At 47.0% G+C, this 20576-nt stretch overlaps 1 long non-coding RNA gene across 1 annotated transcript; it reads left to right on the forward strand.

The window, feature by feature from the left end:
- The first annotated feature begins 262 nt into the window (after nucleotides 1-262).
- Nucleotides 263-8300, forward strand: LOC123616189 (uncharacterized). The gene is made up of 2 exons (XR_006724079.2): nucleotides 263-1239; nucleotides 1418-8300. It is a non-coding gene; the product is annotated as an uncharacterized LOC123616189 (long non-coding RNA).
- Nucleotides 8301-20576: the final 12276 nt, after the last annotated feature.

The raw sequence follows: 20576 nt of genomic DNA on the forward strand, positions 1-20576 counted from the left end.
CCAAGCAAACTGTAAGTTCACCTGGGAAGAACTTGTTTTGTGCTGACAGCAATCTACAGTGACCGTCGGAGCGTTTATGGCCCTAACCCGCTTTAAACTGTTTGACGCACCTTCAGGATCTGCAGAAAGAGACACGGGCCCTCTGTAAACGCCGTGGCGAACACGGACTGCTCTGTGTCGGCCCGGCACTCAGCCCCCTTCCTTACTCCGAGGGTTGCTCCCACCTCGATCAGGTACCTCTCTGGGGACCAACAATCCCAGGGCCCCACCGTCTGAGGAAAGCGCTTGGTCTCAACAGTGGACACGTGACCCAGAAGGGCCCACGGGCGACCGCGGGCGACCACGGGCAGCCGACACCTGCGCGCTGCGGGAGAGAATGTCTCTCTCTGCCGGGCTCTGCGGACGCGAGGTCAAGGCTCTTCTGGGCTGCCTTGCTGACGTGTGTAGCCTGTCTGTCTGTCTGTCTGCAGAATGAAGCCAGGGAGACCGAAAAAGAGATGAAAAGCAGCTATGAGGGGGAGAAAGCGAGAGAAAGAAAGAGAGAGGAAGCCTGGTTTCCTAGAGCCCTCTGTCCCAGCCCCGGGGACCCTGGTCCGCAGTTTCCTCAGCCAGGAGACTAACCCCAGGTTCCCGCCCCGCCCCGTGAACGAACACGGTCGCGTTTTGCAGGAGTTGTTTGACTCGGGTTTCTGTCCCTCAAAACGAGACGAGCCCTGACCGAGAGCCCCTGTCACGTGGGTTTTATCAAAGCCCAGCTGCTACTGTGCTTCCGGCCCAAGCTTTGGGCTGAGCCCAGCGTCCCCTCCTCGTCCTTCTGGGGAAGGGCTTCCTCCCATCACTAGCAAACTGCCCTCAGCACAGTCCTGGACTGGGAAGTAATTTACTCAGCGGGCCTGTCCCAGATCAGCCCAGGGAGGGGCCTCGAGAGGATCAGGACAAGGCCGGGCCCGGGCCGGCCCCGCCTTCTGCGCCATCTCTCTTTACCAGCCAGCCTGCCTGGTTGATTTCTCCAGATGTTTTGTGACCTCATCTCTTATTAATGCCTCGAGGACTCTGCCTGCCACTGGGGTCAGAGGTGCTGCCTCCTCGCTGGTCAGCCCCCCAGTCCCTTTCCTAGAGATGGGAGTTTGCCGTCTCTCAGTCTGTCAGCGTCTCTCATTTCCAAAAGAACCCTTTAAAAACATCTGTTGTCGGAGGAGCAATCACTTCCCTCGCCTTGTGAATGACTACGGACAGAGCGTAAGTAATTGCGAATACCGTTTTCCTGTCTATTATTTTATCTTTAACAATCGGTCCTGTGGCACCTTGATTTTTTTTTTCCCAGAGTATCTAATGCCCCAGGCTGTTTCCCTTCCTATTAAACACATGAACCTGCCTTTTGTTTCCTTTGTGTGAAATGTTTGGTCTCCCTTCCCAGGAAGAGCCCTGGCAGGCGTCAGATCAGCGACCCTGACGTCCTGGATGAATCAGGAAATGGCGTTTAACCCTCCGAGCAGCGTCTTGTCTCGTGCGCTCTTCCCTCCGTGAACTGCTGAACTCCAGGCAGAAAAGTAAAGGGAACGAAGCACACTTGCCCGCAGGAGAACTTGCAGCTGGGCCGCTGGTGTGGCTGGAGTTGCAATCTGGGGGATTTTTCCTTTTCGTACCCTTTGAGACGTCACTGGGGAGAGTCTCTTCTTTGCCTGAACCATTCTGCCTGGAAATCGCAGCCTGGAGAGAAGCGGCTCCTGGGATTGGAGGTACAGCCTGGACCATGCTGGGCTTTGGTCCCTCCACCTGATCCTCACACACAAAGCTGGAACCCAGCGCATCCTAAACCTTGAGTTTCTCCTTCCCACCACAATGTGTGCATTTTAAATGAATATTTTAGGTAAAAGAGGCATGCCCCGAGGGACTCTTTGCAAAGGGGAAGTGGGATTTGAGTAAGCCAGCAACCTCCACACCCAGGGAGACTCCTTCCAGTTACCGGAGACCCTATTTAGGACACCAAGACTATGCCGCTGTCATCTCCTTGAGTTCTCCAGCAAAACGTCTGTTTCTAGAGGCCAGCAAGGTGTTTGTCATTTCCACTCGAGTTGTAGTTAGTCAGGAAAATCACAGGGAAAGGTTTGAACTAAATATGCCGGTAGGAAGAAAACCCCCAGGCACTTGGCACTTTGTCTGCAGGATGGTCCTTCACAAACAGACAATCTACTGGCCCAAGTGACCTCCTTGTCTGTGGCCTGGGAGGAGAGCTCATCTCCACCAGGAACTTGGTACCCAGGTCACCGTCCCACATCAGTCCTCCCAGACCTTGAAAATGGCCGCCTCCATCCTAAGTAACAGCGTTTAGGGCGTGCAAGGCAAGATCTGAATTACAATCCCTAAGCCTTCCAATTTGAAATTGAATTTAGGTTATGGCCATCAAAATCTGGCAAAGGAGACCTCTAGGTAATTCCACCTGTTGAATAATTTTTCCCTCCAAAACAGCACTGTCACAAGTAGGGTTGACAGGTTCCCTGGTGACAGCATGGACGCACGGGGTGACAGGAGGCTGTGGAATGTTGAGAGTAACAGCGTAGACAACAGGCGATCGATCCTTCCGAGGGTGAAGGAGCTCGTCTCTAATTTTCAAGGGCTGTGCTTTGTTTCCCTGAGGCTAACTAGCTGTGATGGGCCCGCAGGCAATCACATTTGCTCTTAAACTTTAGCTAGTCAACAGGAACAGTGTTCCAGGAATAGGCCCCTTTCAGTGCTGTTATCCGTATCCTAAAAATCCTCAGCAGACACTTCTCCTCTATCTCTAGAGTGGTTGAAGTTGGAGACAGGTCTATACCCCCGGTCTGAGGAGCGGGGGACTCCGTGCCCTCAGCCCGCACCCCGCGGTGTGCCTGCCCAGCTCCCCCTCCGCTTTCCTGGCTGCTCCTTTCCCAGGCTGCATTCAGCTCTGGAAATTGACAAACAGTTCGACTCCTGCACCTTCTAAACGGGGTCACTTAAGAGCTTTTTACCCGGCCTCTCCTGCACGGACAGATTGCCAGCTTAACTGCTCTGCCTGGAGTCACTAACATGCCTTGGATCTCCTGTCTGAGGGAAGCAAGCCAAACCCAGCATCTTGCGACTGCAGAGGACACCACCACTTCCCCAGGAAGTGCAGACCCGTGAACCACAGCTGTGATTCGCTTCCATCTATTGTCTGAATTCCAGTTACCTGACACCTTCAAGTTGGAGCTTTCCTTCTCTCTCTCTAATCCCAGCAAAACATGTTTCTGAAGCAAATGCTGCTTTTTCCTGAGAATGAATACTGCATTTTCCCTAAAACAGGTGAAGGCAAATGCCCTCTTGTTATCAAGACGGTGAGGTTCCCACGGAGCCCGGAGGCTCTGGCATCTGCACCACCAGCCTCGTTCGGCACCAAATCCAGTTCGTGTTTTCCGTGCTTTTGAGAGATGCGCTCTCCTCCGTGATTGTGGCGGTAATTACGCAAATGATCTGCTCCACTGTCACTTCTAGTCAAAGGTGCCACCTAAAATTAAAAATTCATGCAAAACCTAGAGATGCAACTTTTAAGCAGCCAGTGGAGACCTGATCTGATTTTACAATCCATGTTTTACTTAACCCCTTCGCGTCCCTTGGCTGTGGGAGGTGTGGGGCTGCTGGCGACTTCGTGGGCCACTGGGAGATGCTTAAGTGTGTTCACTTGGGCTACGGCCGCAAAATCCCACTGGCCGGGCAGCTTAAATGACAGAAATTTATTGTCTCAAAACTCTGGTGGCTGTAAGCCAAGACCAGGCTGTCAGCAGGGTTTTTTATTCCTGAGGTCTCTTTCCTTGGCTTGTGGATGGCCATCCTCTCCCTCTGTTTTCACATGGTCTTCCTGTGTGTGTGTCTGCCTCCTAATTTCTTATTTTTATAAGGACTTGGGTCTTATTGGATTAAGGCCCACCCTAATGGCCTCTTTTTAACTTCGTTACTACTATACAGACTCTGTCTCCAAATGCAGTCACATCCTGAGGTTCTGGGTTTAAGAGGCAGAATTTCGGGGGAAGCAACTCAGCCCATAAAAGTGTCCCACTCCCCTCTAAGGCAGACCAAGTGGGCAGGTCCAGCCGCCCGGAGGCATCTCTGTTTCTGGTGGATCCAGGTTCACAAGACCACCGTTGGATTCAAGTCACAAGAAATTCTATTCCTAACTATGGTGAATCAGGGGGCTTCGCTTCTGAAAAATTTCTTGGACATCTTAAATATTGGGGTTTGCCAAGCCAGGGTGAGACTAAGATGCTTACTTTTATAACAGCATCTTCCATTTGTTTGGGCTTTAAGATATTGATGGATCCATGCATGACAGGTGAAGCATATTATTGTTATTATTACCAATTTTAATTTTGCAAATATTTAAAGTAACATACAGCAAAGTTAAACCCGGGGGGCAATTAGTGTATGTCTATGAGTTTTCACATATATGAAGTCATGTAACCAACACCTCAATCAGGATAACACGACAGTTCTATCACCTTCTCCCCAACCCCCAGATTTCCTCCTGTTGTCCCATAGTAGTCAGGTCCTCCACACACCTACTGATAAGTTCTTAATCCTTATAGTTTAACTTTTGTGAGAATGCTGTATCCATGGAACCATGTCATATGTAACTTTTGGAGAATTGCCTCTTCAACCCAGTGTGATGCCTTTGACTTTCAACCATGTTGGATGTATCAATAACTTACTCTTTTTTATTGCCGAGTAGTATTCCACTGCATGAATGGACCTCATCTGGTTCATCCGTTCACCCACTGAAAGTTAATTTGTGTCAGTCTCAGTTTTCAGTGATTAGAAATAAAACTGCTGTAAATATCCGCATATAGGTTTCAATGCGAACTACTGTTTTCCTTTCTTTTGAGAAAAATCTAGAAGCAAGATGGCTGGTTCATATGCAAGTGTATATTAAGCTTTATAAGAGACTGTCAACCTTTCCAGAGTGGCCAAGCTATTTTGCACTTATACCAGCAACGTCTAAGAGTTCTGGGTGCCTTGTATTATACAGCACTTGGTATTGTCAACATTTTTCTTTCTTTTTTTTTTTCTCTACTCTAATAGGTTTATAGTTTGTGGGTTTGATATGCATTTCTCTGCTGGCTAATGATGTTGCTCATCCTTTCATGGGCTTATTTGCCATTTGTATGTTTTCTTTGATGAAGTGCCGTTTCGAACTCTTTGCCCATTTCTTGACTGAGTTGCTTGTTTTCTTACCATCTCATTCCGATGGTGCATCATGTGTCCTACCTCAGCCTGTGGCTTAGCCTTTAACTCTCTTGTTTGAGTATTATCTGAAAGTTCAGCCTAACCTAAAGTCGTGATTATTTTTCCAGTGTTTTTTTTTTTCTAAAAGCCTTATAATTTTGTACTTTATATTTAGAGCTGTAATCTATATTGAGTTAGTTTTTGTATAATGTATGGGATATATATTGAAATTAATACTTTTGCATGTGAATGTACAACTGTACATAGAAAGACTATCCTTTCTCTACTGAATTGCCTTTGTATCTTGGTCAAAAATCAATTGACTTCCCAGGTGGGTTCACTGGTAAATCCTACGAAACTTTAAAGGAGGAAATTATACCAATCCTCTATAATCTTTTCCAGAGGATAAAGCAGAAGGAATACTTCCTAACTCATTCTGAAGCAGCATTATCCTAATACCAAAACCAGGTGAAGACATTGCAAGAAAAGAAAATTACAGAGAAATACCTTTTATAAAAATAGAAGCAAAAATTCTCAACAAAATATTAGCAAATAGAATCGAAAAAAGTATAAAAATATACACTACAACCAAGTGGGATTTATCCCAGGTATGCGAGGCTGGGTCAGCACGCAGAATCATACATGTAACCCAACATATCAACAGGCTGAAAAAGAAAAATCACATGATCATTCAATAGACGCAATAAAAGCATTTGACAAAATCCGATACCCTTTCATGATAAAAATTCTCAGTAAACTAGGAGTAGCGAGGAACCTCCTCAAGCTGATTAAGAACGTCTACAAAATCCCTAAGGCTAACGTAATACTTGATAGTGAGAAACTTGAAACTTTCCCAATAAGATCACATACTAGGCAAGGAGGTCTCCTCTCACCACTCCCTTTCAACACTGGACTGGATGTCCTTGTTAATGCGATAAAGTAGGAAAAAGGAATAAAATGTATACATTGTGAGAAGGAAGAAATAAAAAGGTCTTTGCAGATGGTGTGACAATCTATGCAGAAAATCCAAAAGAATTAATTGAAAAATATCCTCCTGGAACTAATAAGTGATTATAGAAAAGCTACAATTGCTTTCTTACATACTAGTTATTAACAGGTAGAATTTGAAATTAAAAACACAATACCATTTACATTGGCACTGAAAAACTGAGTATCTAGTTATAAATCTAATAAGATATGTAAAAAAAATGTGATTAAAACTGCAAAACTGGTGGATTAAGTCAGAGTTCAATAAATGGAAATATATTTCAGGTTCATGGATATGAAGAGTCAATATTGTCAAGCTGTCAGTTCTTCCCAACTTGACGTATCAACTCAATGCAATCTCAAATAAAATCACAGCAAGATATTTTGTGGATATTGACAAACTAAAGTTTATGTGGAGAGGCAAAAGACCCAGAAGAGACAATCAGTACTGAAGGAGAAGAGCAAAGTTGGTGAACTGACACTTCCTGACTTTAAGACTTGCTGCGAAGTCACAGTAATCAACACAGTGTGGTATCGGTGAAAGAACAGACAAAGATATCAGTGGAACAGACTATAAAGCCTCCAGACAGACCCGCACAAAGACAGTCAGCTGGTCTTTGACAAAGGACCAAAAACAATACAATGGAGAAAGGATAGTCTTTTGAACAGATGGTGCTGGGACCCCTGGGCATCCACAGACAAAAATAAAAAGTCTAGACATAGACCTTATGCCCTTGACAAAAGTCAACTCAACATGGATCATAGACCTAAATTTAAAAAGTAAAACCGTAAATTTCCTAGCAGATAACATAGTAGAAAACCTAAATGACCTTAGGTATAACAACAACTTTTTGATGTAACACCAAAGCACAATCCATGAAAGAAGTAATTGATAAGCTGGACTTCATTAAAGATAAATTCTGCTCTGCTAAAGATGATGTCAAGAGAATAGGATGACAAGCCACAGACTGGGAGAAAAGATTTGCAAAAGGTAGATCTGATAAAGGAGTTATTCAAAATATACGAAGAACTCTTAAAACTCAGCCATAAGGAAACAAACAACCCAATTAAAAAATGGGCCAAAGACTTGACTTTAACAGACACTTCATCAAAGAAGATACACAAATGACAGATAAGAACATGAAAAGGTGCTTGAAATCATATGTCATCAGGGAAATAAGAAATGTAACTTAAGACAACAAGGAGATATCCCTGTACACATATTAGAACCATCAAAATCCACAACACTGGCAATCCCAAATACTGGTGAGGAAGTGGAGCAACAGGCACTCTCCTTCATTGCTGGTGTTAATACAAAATGGTGCAGCTACTTTGGAAGACACTTTGGTGGTTTCTTATAAAATTATATATACTCTTACCATGAAATTCAGCAATCACACTCCTTGGTATTTGCCCAAAAGAGCTGAAAACATATGTCCACACAAAAACCTGTGACTGAATGTTTAATGCTGCTTTACTCATAATTGCCAAAACCTGGAAGCAAACAACATGTCCTTTAGTAGGTGAATGGATAAATAAGCTGGGGCACACCCAGACAACAGAAAACTATTCAGTGAAAACAAATGAGCTATCTAGCCATGAAAAGACATAGAGGAATCTTACATGCATATTCTTAAGTGAGAGAAGTCAATCTGAAAAGGCTGTTTACTGTATGATTTCAACAATATGATATTCTGGAAAAGGCAAAGTCCTACAGACAGTAAAAAGATCAGTGGTTGCCACGGGATTGAGGTTGGGGAGATGAAGAGGCAGAGCAGGGAGGATTTTAAGGCAGTGAAAATACTCTGTATGATATTATAATGATGGATACATGTCATCACATATTTGTCTGAACCGTAGACTATACAACACCAAGAATGAATCCTGAGGTAAACTGTAGAATTTAGGTGATCGTGGTGTGCCAGTGTAGGTTCATCCTTCGTTAAAAGCTGTCCCAGTCGGTGGTTGATGATGGGGAAGGCTGTGTGTGTGGTGGGGGAGCAGGGCAAGAGGTATATAGGAAATCTCTGTATTCCTTCTCAATTTTGGTGTAAACCTAAAACTGTTCTAAAAAAAAATAAAGTCTTTAAAAAGTCTATTGTCTATATTTTGGTGGGTCTATTTCCGGACTCTCTGGTTCCATTGGTCAACATGTCTATGATTTCACCAGTTATCAGTGTTTTGATAACTGTAGCTTTAAAAGGTGTCTTAAAATCAGGCAGTGCCCGCCCTTTAATTTCATTCTTCTTTTTCAAAATTGTTTTGGCGGTTCTCTTTTGCTTCACCATATACATTTTAGAGTCAGCTTTCCAAGATCTACAAAAAAAAATCCTATCAGGATTTCACTGGAAGTGTGTTAAATCCACATGTCAGTTCGGGGAAAACTGACATGTCAACCATCTCGAGTCTTCTAGCTATAAATGTGGTGTGTGTCTCCACTTATTTAGGTTAACTTTAATTTCTTTCATTGGCATTTTATAGTTTTGACACCAAAACTTCTACTGTTTTATTAGATTCACACCTAAATATTTTTGAGGTTTCATAATTTTTTAAATACTGATTTCTAATTATTGTTTGCCAGTATATAAAAATATGAGTCTTAAGTGTTGTCCTTGAATCCTCCAATTTTGTTAAACCTACTGATTAGTTCTAGAAGTTGTTTTTTCTACAGATTCTGCTGGGTTTTTTACATAGACAATAATGTCTGTGAATAAGGACAGTTTTGCTTCTTTTCAATACACATGCCTTTTAATTCTTTTTCTTGCTTTATTACACTAGCCAACACTTTATTTTCACTTGTTTCATTTTTTTCATTCTTAATAAATGCAGCAATCTTATTTAGCATATTCAAGGACCTATCCCAAGTTACATGATTAGTGGTTGGCATAATGGAAATTGGAATCCAGGCATTAGTTTTAGTTCCAATTCATTTCCAGCTCTGTCCCATCTGCTCTTTCCCACGAGACGACAGACACAAAAAGAGAAAGGATGGCGTCTGGATCTTTATGCAGTTTTTCTATTGAGTTTGTAATTGCATGTGACTGAATTTGATCACTGAAGATGCAGCCCCTTCCCTCTCATGGTTAAAGTCAAGCAGTGTGTAGGTGACTCGGGGCTTCAGCCCTGATGAGGTGGTCGTGTCCAGCCGTGAAAGCTCCCAGCAGTCCTGGCGAGGTCCCCAGGCTTGCAGAACGAACTCTGAGTGCTTTTAAGGTGAGAGGTGAATGAAGAAGTTAAAGCAGGTGATGGATTTTGCCCCTGCCTCCTTCCATTAACAGCATCACTCCCCGCTCTCTGGGGGACTGGGAGGTGGTGATGGTGATTCAGAAATGTCCACTGCAATTTAGCTCACCCACTCACGGTGGCTGCTGCGGGGCTGGAACTATGAGCTCTCCTGAGTGGAGTGAGTGGCAGCGTGCTGGCCTCACCAGCCAGTATCACTGGTCCAATGAAGCCGTGTCCCCAGGCAAGGCCTGATGGGGATACAGGCACATCCAGCTGGATGCTTAGCGTCTCCACTAACAGGCCTGCCATCCTGCCTGGTTTTCTGTTTCAAGATCATCTCTTTCCCTGGAAAAAGCCCTGCCATTAGCCAAGTGGTCTTCTGACCCAGAATGGGGACTCCGGACACTTCCCTGCACCTTCCCCCAAGACCTCTCGTTGCCTGTGTAACAGCAGTGAAATCCGTTTTATCGAAACATAGTAAAATAGAAAAACTTTGTTTTGGAAATAGTTGGAAGGTTGGTGGGACTTTTTCTTCAAAGAGAAAGTAGATGAGAGGAAATGTTACTCTCCCCGAAGCCCCCCTCATACCGTCTGTACTGGGTAAGGAGGAGACGGAAAAATCAGAAGCCTGAAAATCTGTCAACAAACATTTTCATTCTTTTCTACCTGGAAATGTTTGGGCTCAACGGACTTGGTTTCAAATGTGTTTGATGGAACAGAGCACAGCGAATCATCTAGCCCGAATGTGGACCACATGCTCTGCAACTCACATCAAAGAGCTCCCGGGGCCCTGAAGCCGAACTTCCACTCTGCAACTTGCTGCTGGAATTCCACGGAGTCCACCATCCCGGCAAAAAAAAGAGGAGGAAGAGTCTGATTTGGTGATTGCAATTCTGAAAGGGAATCTCTGGGGCTTTCTGCCATTCCTTTCCCTGCTGCAAACGGTATTGACCATGCACTCAGGTTTCTTTCATTAGTCCGGCCAGCTGGATTAAAAAAGAAAAGAACTTGTGAGGTTTCCTATCTAACAGATTTTGCAATTTCAGATGCACATTCATCTAATTTTATTGACCTAACAAACGACCTTACTGGGGATGCTCCCATTTTTCACTTTTCAATAAACTGTTAAAACTTAAACGAAGTTTCCAGAGAGAGGAAAAGACCCAGAGACTTCAAGAAATGTGTTAATTAGTTAATTTCTTAAAAGCCTTGGAAATGAAAGTCTCTTGTGTATGAAGAGGCAGGACTGTGCATTGTGGGCCATGACAGAAGTGTCAGAATCCGTCCTACGTACTCAATCATTGGGGGAGGGAAAGCAAAAGGGGGACCCCAAAACGGGAGCCCAAGAAGTTGAAGGGAGGAGACAGGGGCTGAGCCTGGGAATCTCGTAGTGGAAGGAAGCCTGGCTCAGCTCTCTCCCTCCTTCCTGGGAGGCAGATGTGTCTCCCCTTCAGGTTCACAGAGCTCCTCACTCGGGGGGCAGCTCGTGCAGGCAGGGGTCTTCTGGCCACGTTCACAGGGACACCAGGGCCAAGGCAGGAGCGGGGCGGCCTGGGGACTCACCTGGGCCACCCAGGTGGTGCCTGCAGGAGCAGCAGCAGGTGCCGGTGTGGCCGGGTAATCAGGACATCAGGAAGGCAGAAGTGGCACCCAGAGAAGGGGCTGGTGTCCCTCCAGAGGGAAGTTTCCCAGGGGGCAGGAGCGCTAAGCCACCCCTTCTGTGGTCTGGTACAGGTGAAGGCAGCCGAGCATTAGGAAACAGTGCAAATTCAGCAGCATCGCACACCCACGGGCCGGCGCATGGAGAGCGTCTGGTTTCACACAAAGGCTGTGAGATGGGCAGATTCCATTTCACAGGTCTGGCCCACCCTGAATTTGGCTCCGAATGTGGCTAGGTGGTCAGCGACAGGAGCCCAGGCACTGGATGGGGTCAGGCGACAGGTCACCTCCCTGAACACACAGGATGCCAAGGGATGGAGGTCACCTAATGCTGTGTCCCCACACCCACACGAAGACCAGGGGAACTGGTGGACTGTGCACGGTCAGCAGGAATACAGAAGTCAGTGTCTGTATCTGAGGACCGCAAATCCAGAGTGCAATCTATCTGATACTGAACCTTTAACCTATAATTTGGAACTAAATCAAATAAATGAGTTCTAGAATCCAAATGGCATACATAGCTTTGCACTTCTAAGAGTATAACTATCGGGGCAGGAGAGGAAACAGTCCACTGTGAGCCAAGAATCACAAGGGAACCCCTGTGTTCCAACTGCATTGCTTGCTGTGTGACCTGGGACAAGTCACTTAACCTCTCTGAATCAAAATGTTCAAAAAATACTAGCCCTGTAGATTTTGTGACAAGATTAAAGGAGATATTTTTGAGACACTTTGTAAATTGCAATACTTAAAGTTCGACTCAAATTTTCTCCAGTGTCCAGTGGTGAACCGCGTTCTCATCCATTCAACCGTATTTATGGAGAACTGTGGTCTTGGCCTACATTGCTGCAGCGGTTCAGAGGAGAAGCCATGATGCTGGCCCTTGACATGCTCCCATCTAGGCCGGGATGCCTGCATGTGTTGCTTTTGCTCTAAAACTAGCAAATTTGTGTGGAAAAATACAAAACCACACTTCAAGTTTGTCACATTCCTGCAACTGTCACTTAAGCCGGAGAACAAAGCTGGAAAATCTAAGATAAACGATGTCCCTGTACTAATTTTGTACTAAAACATACTCCTCCTCCAGGTTTTCGGAACATCTTATGCTCCTTTTGCTTGCTGTATCAAGTTGACTTTTGACCTGTGTTCGTGAACTAACCATGACATTTAGTTGACAGGGAATTGGACAGATAACCAGACTGCGATCTGTCTCACCATTTAGATCGCGCAGATTGTAGTGACGAGGCACTTGGGTTCACCGGTGGGCCCTCCCAGAATCCCCGTAACGTAAGAAGCGGTGATGCAGCCGGACTAGGAACTGCGTGTGCTCACGTGGGCCTGAGCGAGCTGAATTCCTCCCCGCAAATGTCCAAGCCCTTGCTGACGTGTGAACGTGGCCGTGCTGCCCGGCTGTCCGCGCACGTCGGGGCGCTCTCGCTCAGGGTCCACGCCGGCTTCTCCCGCCGCGTCAAGGAGCAAGGCGATTCGCAGGCAGACTCACTAACCAGCGAGCCCCTTATCTCGGTGTCATAAACGACTCAAGTGTTGCCCTTCTGTCACAATGGATTTTCAGGCGACAGATACTTCCTTTCCTGTGCATTGCTGTGTGTGACGGTATTGATTTGTTATCGACTCTCAGCCTCTTTCTGGACTGCATTCCTACAGGTGGCCAGGCAGACACCATTTTCCCCAGGGTGTCAGTTGAATACAATGTGCAAGTTGCCTTAAAAAAACAAACAAACAAACAAACAAACAAACAAAAACCTTCTGTTAAACATCTGAGGATGCTTTCTGAAGGCAAGGGGGCCTTGGAGGCAAAGCCTCGGGTCGGGTGGGAAAGGGTGTCCGAGCAGGGACACTGCAGGGAGAGAGCAGCAGGGCTGGTGTTTATTGGAGTCCACTTGGCCCTTCATTCACTCGACAGGCTGCTGCCTTCAGTGATGCTGTGTTTTCCCTCCGCGCTGTCTTCCGGCTTCTGAGTTCCTCCCCTGCTTGTGTCTGCCCCGTGCTCTTCAGGCAGAAACGCACTCTTGTTAGTGATGGGGTCCCGGGAACGGGGGCCTCGTGTCCGCCAGCTGCCATGGGCACAGTGGAGGCTGGCTTTGCAGTCCTGCCCGGTTCCCTCCCTACTGCTCCACCACAGGGGACAAGTCCAGCGCCTGCGGTACCTGCCATCCTGCCCCAGCCCCTGTGTGAGCCCTTCAAGAACGTGACTGCCCAGGCCATACTCTCCCTCGTTTAACTCCTAGAATCTTGCCAAAGTCCTGGCAAATGACAGGTACCCGGTAAAGAGTTCCGTATTCTCTCTAAGTCCAACCACCTTCCTTACTCGGCACCCATGCCACTGAATTAGACACCGCGCGGAGAAGCCTTGTTTTGCAGATGGCGGAGGGGCGAGACGGTGAGGTCAGGCCCTTCCCCAGTATCCGGAGGCTGGCTTTGGCCCTTCCCGGGACTGGGCTCTGGAAACTCACTTGACAGCTTCCCAGGTGGGGACACCTGGCTTCATTATAGCGTCTTCACTTCTTCATTTGGCCAAAAGGAAAATATTGAGAAACAGCATTCAGTGTGTATTTTGCGTCGCCTGTAGAGTAACCGAGTGCATCGCTAAGCAGCGCCTTGCCGGAGACGCTCAGCACAAAGGCTCCGGCAAACAGACGGCCGTATGGGGGGTGGGGTGGGGGATGAATAATACATTGCGTACAAGGTGCACCTGGGTGTCTGTCTTACATTTTCCTGTGTAGTTTTATAGCTAATTAATCAGGTGACCATCTACACCAAAAGCTTTAAAACTGTGAAAACCATAGGAATTTTCTCTCAGACAAAGGCAGGGAGGCGCGGAGGAAGTTCTGACAAAGATGCTTGCAGTTGGTAAACTCGTGGGAAGCCTGCCACAGCTGTTCCCGGAAGGCTTGAAAACGTGGTCTTCTGGATACACTTTTTCCCCCTCTCTTCTCTAAAGTGAAAGTTCCAGAGAAAGCGTTTTGTGATTAAAATAATGTATAACTTCCGTGAAAGAATTTGTGGAATTCTTAAGTGGAATTCACAAGTTTTAATGAAAAAAGGAAAGAATGCTGCTGAGGGTGAGGAAATGGGCACTGTCTTAAAAAAAACCCCTAGTCCGATTTAATAACTAAAAAAGGAGCCGTTACAGTGTCTGTGGGTTTTCAACCAAGAGGCAGCAGCGCCTCCCTCACGGGGGACGTCTGGGTAGAGCTTTCCCGGGACCCCCCGTCCCAGCGCCGCCGGGGGCGCCTGTCCAGGTGAGCCCCTCCCACCCTTCCCTCCTGCCGGGGCCTCTAGGCTCTCCCTGCACACCCAGGCTCTTCCTGTGGGAGCCCTGCCCTTAGCTCTTTCCGCAGCTGCCCTGACCCACGCTCTCAGTGCCTCCTGGTCCATCCCTGATCCCATGGGACCTATTTATTTCCTCCAGCCACTCCATTCGCACAGCTCCCAGAACAACTTGCCCACGTCACCATTGTCCTGATCCAAGTGCTGAACTGGCTCCCCGTCACCATCAACGTTTGAGCTCCTCGAGGCCCCAGGTTCTATCACCTCTCTATCACTGTGAACGTCACGCTCTCCCCTGCAAGGACCATCTCCAGTGGTGACAGCCCCGCTTGTAATGCTACTGCCCTCACTGGGGCACCACTGCCCTCTCCTGCTAACACCACAGGGGAGGAGAGGTCAGTCGCCGGGAGCTCTGCGCTCTGGAGCCAGACAGCCTGGGCATCAGTCCACTTGCTGGTTTTTCACTGAGACAACGTTACTGGCCTCTCTGTGCCTCAGTCTCCTTGTCTATAAATAACATGAGTATCTAGGCTCGGGGTGGCTGCGATGATGGCCGAGCTGATATCACCCAGCGCTTGGAGCAGGGCACGCGCCGGATAAACACGCCCGGTGAACGCCTGAGCAGCAAGCACGTCTTCCTGGAAGACTTCCCGGGCTCCAGGCTTGGCGCCCTCGCCACCCCTCCGGACACTCTCGGCCGCCTCCCTTGCAGGTTTCAGCTTGCCAGAGCCTCCGCTCGGCGCCCAGGGCTGGGGTAGCTCTCCTCTCGCCCCGCTCAGATGTGCGCTCTGCGGTCAGGAGGCGTGCGTACCGCCGCGCTACAGCCCCAGCGCCCCGCGCACAGGGAGCGGTGAGAGTTTCCTGACAGCAGTGCTGCTCGATGTCGGTGACTTTCGAAGAGTAAGTGGGACAACGGGTAACAGACACAGGCCTCCTCGCAGCCAGTGAGAGCTCCGGCCGCGTGGCTGGACCAAGGCCTCTGCCGGGACTTCTGGATGAGACGAGAAAGTGCAAGTCTGCAAGAATCATTACCGCTTTTGCCAAAACGTGGAAGTAAGGATTTGGTACCTTTCATACCCTAAGGACTGCCTGGCGATCCCAAGAGACATGAACCAGTTCAAAGGAGTCTCTGTCAGGCCTTTGAACTGGCCACTTTCTTTGGGCTGAACTGAGCCAATTTCATCAAACTGTAAGGAGTGGTTGTGCATGTGGATGTCATCTCTGATGCTGAATTTAATCACATCCAAATGTCACACCTTTCGGGATTCAAACCACCACTGGCTCGCTCTTTGTGCTGCCAATTCAAGGCCTGCAGGATTTTTTTTTTTTTTTAATCTGGAGATCTTAGCCAGCCCATCTGCCCATTCGTCATATCCGAGGAGCCAAGTCTCCCCACCAAGAGGCACTGCAAGTTCACAGGCAGGAAGGACTTTGCTTCCGCAGGGTCTGAGTCACCTCTGGGCTGTGAATCAGGAGCCGAGGGAGGTGGGTCAGTCTCGACGCTGGTGGGTGCACCAGCGTTCCTGGCTTGGTTAATCCACACCCCTGTCTTTCCCTCATCCTGATCCAGTAGTGAATCACAGCGAACCAAACCCTCTCTCAGCAGAGAAATCATCTATGTAGGTAATTCAGCATTTGCAGGGCATGGGGTTTCGTCTTCAGTGTCAAAGAGAGGAAATGTTCCTAGTGGGTTAATGGAAAGTGTGAAGGTGCTTCTCCGGGCCACGTCTTGTATGAAGCTCACCCTGAACTGTGAGGGACGTCCAAGCCCCTCCTTCCTGCCCTTCCTTCCTGCAAGGTCCTGGGGACACACACACTCACTCTCCAGGTGTCAATGTCACCCAGACAGTGGCCTCGCTCCATGTCCTTTGTAGTTGCCGGCTCCGCTGTCCAGCACATGGCCCCTCCAGCACTGTTGAGTTTAGAACATTCTTCTAATGACACTGCATTGCCTTTTGGCACAGTTACTCCACATAACTCCACGTAAGGCTTATCCACTAAAACGATATTCTGTTTCTTGTTTTGTTTTGTTTTTCAGTGCTTTCAGGGCGATGTACCTGCAGCGCGGGGCACGCAGTCTGATCCCGTGCCTTTAGTGTTTGTGGTTCCTAAGTGAGCTGGATACGTTGTACAATGGAATTACTAGATTTGTATTAAATTGCAGCTCAGGGACCCATCACTGTGTGATGCTAGCTACTTTCCACTTGCTTTGTTTATCACAGAGAAGGGAACTGAATTAGCATAAAATGCTACAAAGTAGTAAAAAGGATGTTTTAGCATCCTATCTATTTGACCTACTGTTGACCTGGTCTAATTTGTATTATCTCTGGGACGTTTTCACAGATCATTTTCCTTTGTTAAAATTAGGTCAGATTGGAGAATTATGACTCCCCCCCACCATTTATTCTGCTCAAAAGACAGTCGTTTCTGCTTCTAAAATAATAACCTTATCGGCACTGAGATCTTTCTTGTTAAATAAAAACACATGCTTTGCCTCTTAAATTACGAACCGTGGTGCTGCCTCTCGCAACTGTGATCACTGGTGAATGAGTATTTACCCAGGGCGGTCTTTCCAAGACCCTGGGAATGATGTCGGTCATTCATAAATTGCCTATTGATCAGTCACAAGTAGAAATTAGATCCAAATCTTTGAAAGGAATGATTAGACCTTGAGTAACATTTGCCCTGGAATGTTCAGAGGTCTGAGTGCACTTTTCCCTCAATTCCCTCCCTAATTAATGACTGTTTTTTATGCAAAGTGCTCAGAAGCGGGAACACCGAGCCAGACCCCACCCTCCTGCTCCATCCCTCCTGTCGCCTTCCCACTTTCACTGGGGGCTTTTTTAGACAAGAGATTTACAAAATAAAAAGACAAGCACACCCGTGAATTGTGACCTGTTTAATGCTTAAGCATTAAGTAATTTTACAATTGATACAGCGTTTTAATGTTTGATTTTTGTCTTTTATAAAACACGTGTAAGTGGAGATCATCATACTGAGTGAAATAAACCAGACAGAGGAAGAAAAATACCACGTGATATCGCTTATATGTGGAATCTGAAAGAATGACACAAAGGAACTTATTTACAATACAGAAACAGACTCAGAGACGCAGAAAACAAACTTACAGTTACGGAGGAGGTGGGGTGGGGGAGGCAAGGGTGGAGGGATAAATTGGGAATTTGAGATTTGCAGATACCAATTACTATGTGTAAACTAGGCACACAACAAGGTCCTTCTGTAGAGCACAGGGAACTCTATTCAGTACCTTGTAATGGCCTATAATGAAAAAGAATATGAAAAGGAATATCTGTACGTGTAACTGAATCACGATGCTGTGCACCAGAGATTAACACAACATCGTAGACCAACCACACTTCAGTTAAGAAACCCCACAAATTTAGTAATTTTCCTGGTATTGGTTTATGTATGCACTTACACAAAAGGACGTAATAAAAATAAAGCTCTCTGATGACTCTTTTTGCCAGGTTCGGTCTAGCGTCCTGTTATCGTGGGTGTGTGGCCGGTGTGTGCACAGGTGTGTGAGTGTGGGAGACAGGGAGAAAACCCAAGGAACGTGGCTCTAATAGTCCTTTAAAAATAAAACAGGAAGTGTTCCGCGGCAAATGCTCCGTGGAGCCCCAAACTGATTAATTGCAATGCCAAACAGCTTCATTCTGCTTAATAAGAAATTAGATCACAATGGGGATTTGCAGAAATTACCTTGAAATGTTTGTGTGTTTGAATGATTGAACAATTTGTGCTAAAAATTACGTTACCCAGGTTTGAATCCTAAGCTTGTGAACAAATGCAGGTCGGACTCATCAGTATTCCAGACAGAGAACCACCTCCAGCTCCCGGACGCGGGCTGGGTGGATGGGGACGGGACACTCTCTCCGGAGGCTGTAAGTTTGCTGACGGCTCCACTGGCCACCGATCTGGATGGAGAACTTAACGGTTAATTTGGAATCAATTAAATCTTAATACTTACCCTTGGATAAACTCAGAGCCTGGGACAGCATCATTTAATTATTCACAAATGCTCTCTGTGATACATGCGGTGTGCAGGGCCAGTGTCAAAGCCAGCCGATGTCCAGCCCATTAAAGCCTGTGTGCTTTGAATGCAGCAGCGGCAGAAATTTAAGGGGGCCCCCTCAGTTTCATTAGAAGGGAAAAACCCCCGCCTGACGGGCGGCTCCTTGAATAACTTCTGAAAATCTTTTAAGTCAACCTTGTGTTTTAGTCAACAGGGAAGTTTTGACCCTTCACCTCTCAACAACCATTCGTTTCATTATTTATCTGAGGGAATCAGAGTTTTTCTTCTCTCGCAAAAGTCCCTGACACCAGGATATTTTTAATAGCTGAAATTTTTCATTCTTGTCACTGTGCCTTTTGAAAATACAGGTATTTTCATACAACGCGTAGCTAATGAGTGAAACCTCAGAATCCAGCCTTCCCCTGTAATCACGGCACAGGGCCGGGAGAGGCCCCACTAGTGAGAAACATGAAAATTAATTATTGAGCTCCGTGTTTTATCCTCCTCATCTGTTTGATATTCTCTAGCACAGAAGGAACCAGACAATTAAATTACTCCTCCCTCTCCCTCATCACAATGCTCTCTGCACCTTTCCTTCTACTCCAGAGGCCCCAAGCCTGTCTGTTTGCCAAGCGTAAATTGTGGGGAGAAGACAGAGAGGGGGGTTAAAAAAAAAAAGCAATTCTGTTTCCCTGCACTGAAGGATTTTTCAAGAACCTCCATGGAACGTCTCCTTTTGACAGTGGTGATTTTAAATGTCTTTTTTGCCCTTTTGTGGACAGAGCCGAAGATTCTCGCAGAAGAACGTCAAAGGTTGTGGCCTCTGCCTTGTCCACGCGGCAGCCTGGACGGAGCGTCCACCGAGAGCTCCCTGTTTTCCCATCAGTTAGCAACCTCCTCCTGCTTCTCAGATAAATATATAAAACCCCCCAACCACTAGTGAGGAGCGTTGAATCAATTAATTTGTTTTATTGAACAATAAAGCTGTCATTCTCTAAACTAGGGTGATTACCCTGAAAGCCACGGCGAGTTTCCAGGCACAACTGTTCTCATGCTCAGGAATCGGGGTGTGTGTGCTTCCGTGTGTGTGTGGACATTCTTGGGGCTCCAGTGGTGTTGTTTTACTTGAGGTTCAGCTGAGGGCCAGAGAGAGGCATGGTCAGACAGGCTCGGAGAAAGGGCGTCGGTGGCCTCCCACCCCGGTGAGCATGGGGGCAGGGCTTCTATCAGGGACCCCGTGTCCCCTGCAGAGCTCAGCAAGGTCCCCCGTCACTGCACTTTGGGGGCGATGGTCTGCATGTGTACGAGCTCCTCTGAGTTGAGGGAGCCTCTTTGGATTAGATTCATAAAAGAGTCTGTGCTCCCTCAAATCTTGAGGACCTCTGGCCAGTGATGCTCCCATGCCTCCGTGGTTCTGTGGTGTAGACTCAGTGCCAGACTCCAGGGCTTGGGGTCAGAGGTCAGAGGTCAGGGTCCAGCCTCCTCCTCCCACTCCACATCACCTCCCTGAAGGCGGGTGGAGGTCGATCCTTGTGGCTGTAAACCCCTGCATCTTAGCAATGCCATCAGGAATTACTGATTAACACAGAAACTAGATTTTAGATTAACAACTCCTTTTCCAAAACTTTTCAGCCTGTTCTTAAACGAGCCTTTAGAAGATAATGATTTTGCAACAAAACTAAACTTATCTCATATCTACATCATGATGTAATTTGGAGGAAAATTCTCAATTTCATAAACAAGTGTGTTATGGACGAAATTAAGAGGAGTACATGTGAGAAAACGTGTCTCCTGTCGTGAGGGTGCTCTCCCTCTCACTTCTGACCAGAGTCCCCCACCTAGAATCTGCTTTCTCGGTCAACTGGTGCATCTCCTTGAGGGGGGCTCCTCAGCCCCCGCTAATGCTGGGTCCTTCGTCCTCCCTCCAGAAACCTCACCGTAACTCCACTCAGATCTGCAAAGAGCAGAACTTCCAGGTTTGAGACAAAACCATGATCCACAGCAACAAAAACAAACAAAAGAACCCTGTCAGCAATGCGCACAGGGTTTAGGTCACCTCTGCCTCTGCCCCCAGCCTTGCAGACACCAACTCTATTTCCCTCTGGCAAGAGGGCAAGCATGTGGCAATGGTGGCCTCGAGAAGGGACGAGTAGATGGACCAGGA

Source organism: Camelus bactrianus, chromosome 11, assembly GCF_048773025.1.
Source record: "Camelus bactrianus isolate YW-2024 breed Bactrian camel chromosome 11, ASM4877302v1, whole genome shotgun sequence".
Taxonomy (NCBI): Eukaryota; Metazoa; Chordata; class Mammalia; order Artiodactyla; family Camelidae; genus Camelus; species Camelus bactrianus.